The sequence below is a fragment of the Rhipicephalus microplus genome, unplaced genomic scaffold (genome assembly GCF_043290135.1).
Source record: "Rhipicephalus microplus isolate Deutch F79 unplaced genomic scaffold, USDA_Rmic scaffold_34, whole genome shotgun sequence".
NCBI lineage: Eukaryota > Metazoa > Arthropoda > Arachnida > Ixodida > Ixodidae > Rhipicephalus > Rhipicephalus microplus.
In genome coordinates, this window is record NW_027464607.1 from 961,754 (window position 1) to 974,297 (window position 12,544).

General features: G+C 42.4%; 1 protein-coding gene and 1 long non-coding RNA gene across 13 annotated transcripts in view; both read left to right on the plus strand.

The window, feature by feature from the left end:
* LOC119162985 (tRNA (34-2'-O)-methyltransferase regulator WDR6) overlaps nucleotides 1–12,544 on the plus strand; it is a 996,048-nt gene that overhangs the window by 682,789 nt on the left and 300,715 nt on the right. The gene's annotated exons all lie outside the window — the stretch shown is intronic.
* LOC142786836 (uncharacterized) lies at nucleotides 6,378–7,783 on the plus strand. The gene is made up of 2 exons (XR_012889177.1): nucleotides 6,378–6,524; nucleotides 6,940–7,783. It is a non-coding gene; the product is annotated as an uncharacterized LOC142786836 (long non-coding RNA).

Below are 12,544 nucleotides of genomic sequence, written 5' to 3' on the forward strand. Positions count from 1 at the left end.
TTTCTTTTTTATGACATAAATTTGCCCTCGAGCATGAATACATATTCTTCTTGTATGGTCTAGGTTGTCTAGAGAAGTGGGTTTTCATGGGTTTTGTTTCTTTGTATAGAGTTGGCACTCAGTATAATAGTTTTTACAGTAAAAGTCGTTATGAGATCAGAACACAAGTTGCATGCGGCAGCATAGTTGTTTGCTGCGTTGCCGGTGTGCTTAACTGACATCGCAAGAAATTAAAAAAAAATCTGTTAATAAAAACACCAAGAACACAATGGGATTCGAACCCGGGTTCACTGCTTGCCAGCCCAGTATTCTACTACGGAGCCACGCTGGCGCTTGAAACTGATTTCGAAACTGCCCTTAGGCTGGCTTGATGTCGGAAAAGGAAGCGTGCTAATATGAGCACTAAAGCATTGTAGAACATCAAAGGAACAACCAGGTGCCACGCAATGTGAATTGCGTAAAGAGTTGGTCATTCAATGATCAAACTCATTACACTAGCTCATTCTTGTTCACCTATTAACTGTGGCGCATGCCCACTCCAGGCATACTTCTTTATTGTTGTCAGCCACTGCATAAAAATATTGCACAATATTTCTAGAAAGTGTGTAGCGGATACCACACTTTTCCGAAGAATGATGACGGTGAATGCCAGCATACTACACAAAAATTATGATTATTTATGGCGTAGTGGGCACCTAGAAAGAGTGCTTGTGACAGTTACTCAAAGAGTGTTAAGAGAATTCTCTGAAAGGTCGTTCTTTGAGCTTTCGCTGTGACAGTGCTGCGCATTCCATGCAGGCCTGGCGTTTTTTAAAGATTCCACTGTTGTTGAGCAGTCACTGTTTTTTTTTTATTGCCTTGTGTTTCCTTATCAATGCAAGTAATTCATGAAGCACCTTGCAGTACTGACCACTTAGAGCCTAATAAAACACTTCTAGTTTTAACGGGAGTTACAACCAATTTTTCTTGACCCAATTTTTTTACAAAGCAATAGAAAGCTCAATCTTCGTAGTAATTGTAGCTGCAGTGTTGATTCAAAAGCACACGCTTATCTTACTAGCAGTGTCTGAAATGCCTCTGAACTGTACATACACGTCCCCCAGCAACACCGTGAAGGGATAGTGTTGTCGACAGCCCTCTTCACATTATGTTCAAGGTTTTTCTTTCACAGAAATAGACCATTTTCAAGCACACTGGTGCGCCTCCAATGAGCGCACAAGCGCTTATGGTAAAAAAAAGTTGGTACCCCGGAACAGCTGCTGCGACGAGTGTGCGAGCCTCGATCACACTTTACGTTTCTGCTTGGGCTGTTCCAATACTTCTTAGACAACGTGAATTTGGCAAGCTAAAACATATTAGTGTGTAATTCAGTCATGATCTTCGGTGTTTAAGTGCGAGGGTTTCTCGACCATTTACCTCGGTCGCGCTGTGCATGCATATATAGGATCTCTTGAGCGGCTCAGAAGTGTCTATTTTTTTTATCCTTTTCCCGAGTGCTGTACGGCTAATAATGAATTTAAAAAAAGATACATCTCAGTTGCCCATGAAGCACATGAGCGATCTTAGATTCACGGATGCATTTGGAACTAATTTTTATTAATGACACTGTCGACGAGTACAACGTGAGGTTGTGATTTTTGAAGAGTGCTATAAAAAGCATCGTCGGCATTTATTAAAATTAAATACATTCACTAGACAGCGTGCGCGTCACTCGCACCATATATGCAATGAAGAATAAGTGTTTACTAACCTTCACTGGCACTATAGCTACAAGTTGGAATAGCACTTAGAGCAAAAATAGAAGAAAAGTAAAGCAGGACAAGGAAGAGAATACACACATTATCCAGTGCTCACTCACAACTGAAAGTTTCTTACACACATAAAAAAAAATCTACAAAGATGAGGGTAACGCGAGCGTGTTTACAGTCGATTCATGCAGTCGAATTACTTGTTTTGTAGCAACCGCGAAGATAAACTTACACAAAGCATGGCGTTATTTGTGGCATGGTTTGCCTCCGAAATGTCTTTCTTTGTCTGTCAAACTACGGTGGTTTCGAAGACTGGATCATATTTGCATGGCTGACATGCGACGGCTCCAATAAATGAATTTCGATGCTCGCTGGCGTGCGTGTTTACAGATGAGTCTAGCCAATGTACATGTGGACAAAAAAAAAAAAAAAAAAAAGGAGAGAGAGAAGTTCGCATTTAACTGTTAGTACACAACAGCTCACAAAACAACTGACATTACCGAATTTTTCTTTGGTTACTACAGACTAATAATAATATCTGCCATTTTACATATTGAAACCAACACATGATTAGGAGAGAGACTGTAGTTCAAGGCTCTGGAAATTTTGATCATCAGTTGTTCTTTAATGTGCACTGACGTTGTACAGTATACATGAGCCTCAATCATTTGGTCTCCATCGAAATGCGACTACCATGGCCAAGATTGAACCCTTGACCTTTGGGTGAGCAGCAAAGCATCGTAGCCACTGTTTCACCACGACGGACCTCACTGCCGGCTTGCGATCTTTTGTGCACTACAGAACAAATGCAACGATGGTGGCAAACACTGCCCTCACCCCACGTTGCTTCCCTGCATTTTTTGGGCCATGCGACTCTTTATAGATGTCAATCAACTGAAATATTTCTAGCTTCTTCTTGTTCACAGCGGAAGAACGTCCATATTTATCTTTCTTTGCCATGCTAATTGATTTTTGCAAACCGATGCAACGATATACAGGCGATCACTTTGCAGCTGGAAACTACTGTTCATCTTATGTGCACATGTTTTTCTCGAATGCTGTGCATAGTATGACGTCACATTTCCTCGTTTAACAATATTTTAACTAGTTTAACTGGTTTCGCTGAACCCTCAGTGAGACATTAAAGCAGGTACCAAGAAACTGCAAATTATAAAAGCAAAAAATAATAATCTCTGTACCTGAACACTGGAAAATCTCTCTGCAGTTTGGTTACAGTTGATCACGGACAAGTCATCAATTAACCTACTTATGCACAAGTAATTGTTGAATAATTATGTGTTCAGTGTTCCAGCTTCCATGGCTCATGATAGCATGTTTTAACCACATGTATCAGTATGTGATCATTAATTCACAGGCTTCTTAACACCTACATCTCGTATACATCTGCTCGGTTATACTTACACTGACTGCATCATTCTTTTTTTATGTCATGAGTAGATATACATGCTGGTGTGTTCAGACATGTGTAGCATTTTGGATGTAATAATAGTCAACATTTGGGGTGCCTTTCATTTTTCTTTTTCATTTTGTACTCTCACAGCGCAGCAGTGGGCGGCGTAAAACAGCCGACACGCTTGACCGGTTGGATATACACACTTCTCCCATAATACTTCCCACATCCGCGGGAGTTCTGGGATTGCATGAAAATGGCCTATTTGTGAAACGATGGTTAACCACCTTCATATTGTTACGCTGAGGCAGCAACGTGTGAACGAAGGAAGAGGAGAATGTAGTGGTCTGTCTTGGAAGCAGTTCGGTGTCGGCGTGGCTACCCTTCGCCATTTGTTCTTGAATGAACACGCCCCATCGTAACAGTTTTGGTGAGAGGTGCTGGGTAAGATAATGGCACTCCTGACGAACCACGACTCATCGATGGCTGAGGCGCAATACGTCGAGCTTTGCCGAAGTCAACAAGCTTTGCTGAAGTCGACGACTTGCGGGTCTGCCACCTGCAATGGCGTCTCACGGCAACAATGACAACCAGCCACCTGCTTCCCGCATTTTGTGGCACCCCTATATCGAGCCCCCAACCTTCGACGGACAAGCTGGGGAAGGTGTCGACGCATGGCTGAGCTCCTACCAACGGGCGAGTCAGTTTGTGCTCGTTGCATAAGAGCAAACTCTTATACAAAGAGCACAAGTTCATGAAAAAGCTGCTCGAAGTATATCGAGGCGGTGCTCAAGTTGTTCAAGGCACTAGATTTCCAGATAACAGGAAAAGACAAGGTTGTTCATCTTCTAAAAGGCATTATGGAAGACAATTACCTGTTGCTCAACACAAAAGACAGTTTGGAGTCGGTGAGTGACGTCATCAAGCACTGCCGTACGTTTGAGGCACTGAAAGCGCAAAAAATACACCAAAGTTCAGCGGCCTGCCTAATGTCGCCAGTGTCAACGTGCATCCAGCCTCGCGTCAGTGATTCGGCAAGTAGTGCACGAAGAGCTCAGCTGGCGCGAGGTGGCTTCTTAGCCAGCACCTAATGTGGGAGAACCCTTTCCTCCCTGCGACTTCGGTGTGATGAGTATCAACGCCGCCTCCTTTGATGCCTACAACTATATACTTCGTCTTTGAGGGCCAAGCCACACTATGCGTCCGTACTACCCATTGTATGATTACTACGCACGCAAACCACCTGCTATTTCTCAGGAGGTGAACAGCTGGGCCATTTATCCTTCTGCTGACATCAGCGCGCCTCGTGAATACCCAATATGCTTTCACTGCGGCATCTACTGTCAGGGTTCATAGCACCTAAGTGAAACGAAATTCATGTGTCTTCAAGGACTTTTAAGGACCTAACAAATACTTTTCAAGGGCCTAAAATAACACTTGACACCACAGAGAATGACATTCCTTTTTACAGCATAAAAATTTGTACTTCATTTTATTTGTATGGTTGGCACCATGAACGCACTGAAGTTGCCATAAACAGTAGTCGCCTTTGTGTTCTCAATGTGCTTTCTACTCTCTATGTAGTAAATTCTGTTAGTAATTTTACTAACAGAAAGTTACAAATATCTTGGCGTAACAATCACTAACAAACTAACTTGGTCTTCTGACATTGAAAAGATTTGTTCATCTGCATGTAGAAAATTAGGCATGCTATGACATAGACTTAGTAGTTCTCCCTCCAGTACTAAACTTCTAGCTTACAATACTAAAACAGATACTAAAATCCGCATACTAAAACAGATATTACCAATCTAGAGAAAATCCAAAGGTTAGCCGTTCACTTTATTTTCAACCAATTTCGCTGATCTGATTCCCCAACTGAACTAATGCATGATAACAAAATTCAAACTCTAGAATGTCGCAAGAAAACTGCAAGGCTAAAGCTTCTTTTCTATCTATCCAGCAAAAAAAGTGTACTTGAGCTCTCAAATATTCTTTTTCTGTTATCTTCGCGTCCAACTAGACGATATCATTCACAAAACTTCACTCCTATCTTTGCTCGAACTAACAATTTCAAATACTCTTTCTTTCCTCGCACTATAACAGAATGGAACGAACTACCACATCACATTTTTGAATCTGGAAACATGTTAAGGTGTATTGAAAATTTTTTTGAAGTAACTTAGATCTTGTACCATAATGTGTTGTATATTTACCTTTAGTTTGTGCCTTCTGTATTGTTGCTTTTTTTTGGTCATATTCTCATACTGTACCACCCCCACTCCTGCCTGGGCTATTCTTAGCCTGCAGTATTTTCTAAATAAATAAATAAAATAAATGTGACCTTTAAGAGCAGACTCCCCCATTGATGACACATAAAAACTCTTCTTACATGGAAAAAGTGTGCCTGATGAGAGTTTAACATATCCGGTGCAATCCACTCCCTATAAGCAGCAGACCAAGACGGCTAGAATTTGCACTTGCCTGGCACAGTTTCACCATAAGCGACACGACTGCAGATATCTGCGCATACTTCCATTCTTCACAAAAAAGCCAGGCTTAGCTCTGTTGCTGCTGTAACCACGTAAGCACTACCACAACTACAGTGTACTAGAAGAGTACATTGTACTACAACACTGACTGATATGTGGGGTTTAACGTCCCAAAACCACCATATGATTATGAGAGACGCCGTAGTGGAGGGCTCCGGAAATTTCGACCACCTGGGGTTCTTTAACGTGCACCCAAATCTGAGTACACGTGCCTACAACATTTCCGCCTCCATCGGAAATGCAGCCGCCACAGCCGGGATTTGAACCCGCGACCTTCGGGTCAGCAGCCGAATACCTTAGCCACTAGACCACCGCGGCGGGGCGTACTACAACACTGCACGATGGCTAGAGAAACGGATTCGATTGGATGGTTTGTTGGCTTGAGAGCGCATAGTTGCCAGGCAAGCAAAAACACCTACTAAATTATGGCTTAAGGAACCTCCATAGACGAAATTCAAGGACTTTTAAAAACCTCAAACAAATTGAAGGGTTTTCAAGGCCTTGAAAATGCCATTTTAAAATTCAAGAGTTTTCAAGGGTTTCAAGGACCGCTACGAACCTTGACTGTCATTTCGCTCGATTCTGCCTGATCGCTGTGGCACGGCAGCACCGTCCTTTGGCCGACCACGCACTTTCTACGGATGCAATCAACATGTTGGTGAGACATTCTGGCCCTCAGGCTCTGACAGCTTTGGACACTGGAGCAGGAGTCTTCGTTATCAGCATAGATTTGAAAGCCCAATTAGGCTGTAAGGTGAAGTTCAAGTGGGATAATGCGAGTACATTTTGTGCTCTGAGTGAAGACAGCTTGGTGTATGTATGACGAATGTCTATTTCTCTGATAATGTCTATTAAGCTGAATTCACAGTGCTGGCTAAATCGTCGCATAATCTAATTTTGTGTCCAGATTTTCTGCAACATTGCGGTGCCATTTTTGATTGCGGTATAGGCGAGCTTTCTGTCTCTCCTTTTGCTGCTGACCAACCTGCTACTTGTTCGCACACCCTTGCCGTCTGTGAAGACTCCGTCGTACCGCCACATTTTTTATCTTGCGTTCAAGTTATTGTTGCTAGTGTGGACAACAATGTATTCAATGCTATTGTTGAGCCGATGCCTTCAATCGTCGCAAAGAAGGGTGTGCTCATGATTCGTTGTATTGTCTCCATTGCCAGAGGCACAAGTGCTTTGTGGATGTCAAATTTATCTAACCAGTCTGTTGTGCTTCCAGGCGGTATGCGACTTGCGTCGTTTGAAGCAGATACAAGCCTCAACATAGACGCGTTAAGCAATCATGCTTCGCACGAAGCCCATGCACATGAAACTAGCCTTGGGGTCTCTGAAGACTGTTCGCCAATACTCAACATGGTTAACAAGGCACTACCCTCTGAGAAGCATCAAGTCTTGGTCAGCGTGCTTAGCAGGCATGCTTCATTGTCTATTTTCACCCAGGACACTACCAAAGTACACGTTCCCAGTACGGGGGCTCGCCACAGAATCTACACAGGGGTTCGCGCATCCCATAAAGCAGAAACCATACCGCATGTTCGCATCGGAGTACAAGGTGATTTCCGAACAGGTGGAAGACATGTTGGCTAAGGGCATCATCCTAGACTCTTCTAGACCCTGGGCTGTGCTGGTCATCCTCGTGAAGAAAAATGACTGGCCCTGGAGGTTTTGCGTCAACTACCGGTGTCTGAATTCGATGATGAAATAGGATGTGTATCCGCTTTCCCGTATAGACAACATTATCGACTGCCTTCATTCAGCATCTTATTTCTTATCTGTGAACCTCCGATCGGGCTGTTGGCAGATACCTAAGCATTTTCGTCACATTAGATGACTTGTTTGAATGCTGTGTCATGCCGTCTCATTTGTGCAACACCCCTGTGACATTTGAAAGGTTATGGACATGGTACTGCGTGGTCTCAAATGAGAGATTTCTTTATGTTACCTCGATGACATCATTATTCTTGGACGCACTTTTGCTGAACACAATAATCAACTTGTCGTTGTTTTGACATGCTTTGCGTTACGAATAAAAGAGGAAGAAGGGGCAGCGGGCATGAACAAGAGTCACGGGCGCTGGCTCGCTCAGTTGTCTCAAGTCTAGTAGAAAGAAAGAAAGGAGCGAAAGTTAGACTGGTTTATGACAAAGTTCTCATCAACAATGTTTTGTACACCTGGAGTGACGATGCCAAGGAGAAGATCAAGTGCAAAGCATCTGCTAAACCCAACCACCGATGACCTGAAAGACAAAAACAGGCCGATTTTAAGATCATCAACTTAAATGCTCGCAGCGTACTGAACAAAAGTCACTTAATAGAAAGTGTAACCTTGGAACATGATCCTGACATATTGGCAATCACCGAGACATGGTTGCACAGTGATGTACATGATGTGGAAGTCACACCGCCAGGTTACGTCTTAATAAGGAAGGACCGAGGCGGGAGAGGAGGCGGGGTAGCACTTATGATTAAAGGGACATAAAGTATCAAACTTTGCCAGATGCTGGTGATATTGAAGCCGTATGGGTAAAGATTCGATTAAATGATCACCCTGTATACATTGGAGTTATGTACAGACCCCCCTGTTCTCCTGCTACGGCTCTGACCGACTTGAAATGTTTTATGGATTCTAATATGCACCAGCACGACAAAATAATTTTGATTGGTGATTTCAACTTACCAGGCATTAAATGGGATTCGCATGATATTATAGGAAACAAAGTAGCTCATTGTGAACATCTTTTGGACATTGCCTTTTGTTTTAACCTATGCCAAATTGTGTCTAGCTACACGCGTGTTTTTAAGGTTGTATTCTCTATCCTCGACCTTGTATTTGTATCTTCACTCCTGGAGGAGAACGTTAAAACATGTAATGTTATTGAGGGCATATTAGATCATCAGATGGTTATGTTTTCCTTGGATATGGCGTCCGCTAGGTTGCACAAGGACTACAAAAATACAGTTCTGAACTTCGCAGCTGCTGATGACTTCTCTATTTTAGAAAAACTTGAAAACTTTTTCGATACTTTTGTTCTCCTGCAAAATTCTCATGCATGTACAAATAGACTATGGGATTATTTCTCGCAGGTGGTCACTGAATGCATTCAATTCTACATTCCAACACGACAAAAAAAGATAGGAAAAAAAATTCTTGGATAACGCGTGACGTGATCCGTGCCAAAAGGCAACTGAAACGAAAACAGAAAGCTCACTCAAAGAATCCTTGCCCTGAAGGGAAGGAAACCATTCACACTTTGAGCCAGGAATTGAGACGTCTAGTTAAAAGTTGCAAAGATAATTTTTATAATGTTAAACTAAAAAAGTTCTTGCACGAAGCACCCGAAAAGTTCTGGAGATATGTGAATCCAAACACAAAACCCCATCTTGATGCAGATAAAGAAAACTCACAATCACGTGGTGAAAGTTTTAATGCCTTTTTTTCGTCAGTATTTACCCACGATGACAGACAAGTACCGACTCTTAATGAGGCTTCTGACACGCCTGCCATAGAAGGAATAACGATTAGTGAACAAGGGGTATTGAACCTGCTCCATAAAATCAACAAAAAGAAAAGTGCAGGACCTGACGGAATACCAAATGAATTTTTATATAGGTACGCAGTTTGGGTCTCGAAGTACTTGACAATTATTTTCCAGTCCTCCGTAAGTAGTGGTTGCTTTCCCACTGCTTGGAAGGTTGGTAAGGTCATACCGATACACAAAGGTGGTAATACTAACGACTGCAAAAATTTCCGTCCCATCTCGCTCACAAGCACTTGTTCAAAGATTCTCGAGCATATTGTCTCCAAGCATCTTTTGGCTTATCTAGATGTTCACAACCTATTATACTCACAGCAACATTGATTTCGAAAAGGCCTATCTACTATTACTCAGCTTGTTGAACTTGTTCATGATCTCTCCTCTGAAATTAACTCGCAAGGTCAGGTTGACATGATACTCTTAGATTTTGCAAAAGCTTTTGATAAGGTGTCCCATGCTAAACTGTTGTTAAAAATAAACACTATCTTTAAAAACCCAAACCTAACGCAGTGGTTTTCCTCCTATTTCTCTAATCGCAAGCAGTATGTTCAAGTCAGCACAGAAAAATCTGCCCTTGCCAATGTTATTTCTGGAGTTCCCCAAGGCAGTGTCTTGGGCCCACTACTGTTTTTGATATTTGTCAACGATTTACCTAAAGATATTACGGTCCCCATAAAATTTTTTGCAGACGATTACGTAATGTATAAAACAGTCAGGTCTCCTACCGATCAATCAGAACTAAATCTAAACCTCCAAAAAATACAAAACTGGTGCACCATTTGGCAGATGGATCTAAACGCCGCAAAAACAGTAACGATGACCGTAACTAGGAAAAAACGCATTCTAAATACGACGTACTCTATAAACGATCATGAGCTTGGCAGAGTAGAACAACACAAATATTTGGGTTTATTAATAACTTCCGATCTACGATGGAATTTGCATGTAGACTCCGTTTGTGCTAAGGCTAACAAAGCATTGTAGAGACTTCGGCGAAATCTGCACCATGCTAGCCCGGAAATCAAATGTTTGGCTTACAAGGCTCTCGTACGGCCAATTATGGAGTACGCAAAGGTGGTATGGGATCCGTACACAACAAGTAATCGCACTAAGCTAGATAGAATACAAAGATTGGCGTCACGTTTCATATTTAACAAATACCGGCACTGCCACTCCCTAACTCAGCTTTGCAAGCTGGCCCACCTTGAACCACTAGAACAAAGGACAGAGTATGAATGACTTAAATTACTCTTTTTAATCATTAAAGAACAAGTAAAAATAGACAAATCGAAGTATATGTATATAAAAACTGGGGAAACGTCAAGGCACCGGCATAACATGTGCATCCCCCCTCCCAGATCACACAACGATTGTTTCAAGTTCAGTTTCTTTCCGCGGGCGATCAGTGAGTGGAACAGGCTGCCGAATTCCACTGTCTTATCAGAATGTGTACCTTCTTTCTTGAAGGGCCTAAGAGATGTCGTGTATAAAGTCGTATAGTTTATATTTTGCTTATTCTGTGTCCTCAAGAGCAGAGTGCTTTGGCTATTTCTTGTCATTCATTGTCATGTATAATAGAAGTTGTATAGGGAGTACCTATTTTTCTGTATGTATATTGGTTTTTTTTCCACCCCTGTTATAGCCCAAATAGGGCTGACAGTATAATAAAATGAAATGAAAAAATGAAAGAATGTTCCGTTCACTTTCGATGTGGCCCGACGATTGGGCCTGGGTCTCCTCCGTTTCTCACACTTCGTTCTGGTTTCAAAATCTGAGATTGAATCAGAAACCAGGGCACATTGCTTGCGTGGCGAGCTCTTGCTTTCGTGCGGATGACTCTATCCTCGAACTCGCTGGCTATGGTCAGGTCCACTAGCAACTCTTCGTAAGGAAGAACAGCCTGGATGTCCATGTTCAAGTCCGTGAGTAAGGTGTTCTTCGCGAAGATGAGGTCGAGTATATCTTCGAGCTTCCCGAAAGGGCTTAACGAGTCTTCTAGCAGCGTATCAGGTCATAAGATGTGTTGCGTGATGGCTTTTCGAACGAAGTGGCGCTTGGTGATAGTTCATCCATGGGCGAGAGTCGAGGCCAGACTACCAGGTGGGTTTCGGCACCAGAACGAATAGTGAGAAACGAAGAAGGAGACCCGGGCCTGAATGTATGGCTACATCGAAGGTGAACAGAACAACTAAGCAAGCCAGCGCCCGCGGCTTGTGCTTGTGCCCGCCGCTCCTTATTTCTTCTTTATTGGCAACACCTTGAACAAGCTGCCCTTACCCTAAACTTCTAGAAATGTCACTTCGTTCAGCGAGAAGCACTTGTATTTGGTCATCTTGTAGACAAACATAGTGTGTGTCCAGACCTTCTGAAGGTTGCTGCAGTTAGCAGTTTCAAACAACCGCAGTCAGGACGCAAACTATGCAGACAACACTCGACGACCTGAGGTTGTCCTGAGAACGTCTTACCCAGTAAGAAAGGACAACCTGAGGTTCTCCTCGAAGGAATCTCGGCTAGTACTAATCCATCCTGTTTGTCCGGCTCCAGATCATCATCTTGTTGTCCTGAAGTCGACAGCCCAGTATCTTTTTAGTGTGGGTTCAGGTCAACTTCAGGAAAGCATTCAAGGCTTTTTTCAAAATGTATTCACGGCTTTTAAGAGGCATGTTACGCCCAATGTGGTTTTCCGATGTGATTAATTTGCATAAGTAAATTTAAAAATTCAGCTTTAAAGCTAAAGCATGCACTTACTTCTTCGAAGTACATAAATTGAGCTTTGTTATTAAAAGATACATACCAGACGAAAATATATAAACTTGCAGTAAGCAACAGGCTAAGATTTTTTTATTAATGTGAATTTCAAATGAGTCCATAGAACTTGACAAAATGAGGTTATTCTGACTGCATCCTTTCATTGGAGGCCTCTAGAAACATGCAGGGTACAGGAGGATATATTTGCTCCATAGATCCTTATAGTCGCCGCTGTACTGTACCGAACAAGTGGCCTTGCTACTCCACCATTCCCATGTGCGTTTCCAGGATTCTAACTCGTTGCCTAAATTCTGTAACATTGGGCATTAAGTGTGCAAGTGCTGATTTTCAAAAATAATTTCCAATTTTCTAAAGCTGTCTACAGTCGAACCTCGATATATCGAACGGCGCGGCGATCGCGAAATAGTTCGATATATACAGAATTCGATATGAAAAAAAATCACGAAAAAAATGCGTCAACAGCTTGCTGAAAACAACCAACGAACCGTTCAAGCGTCGTGCAGTACTCACTTGAACATTC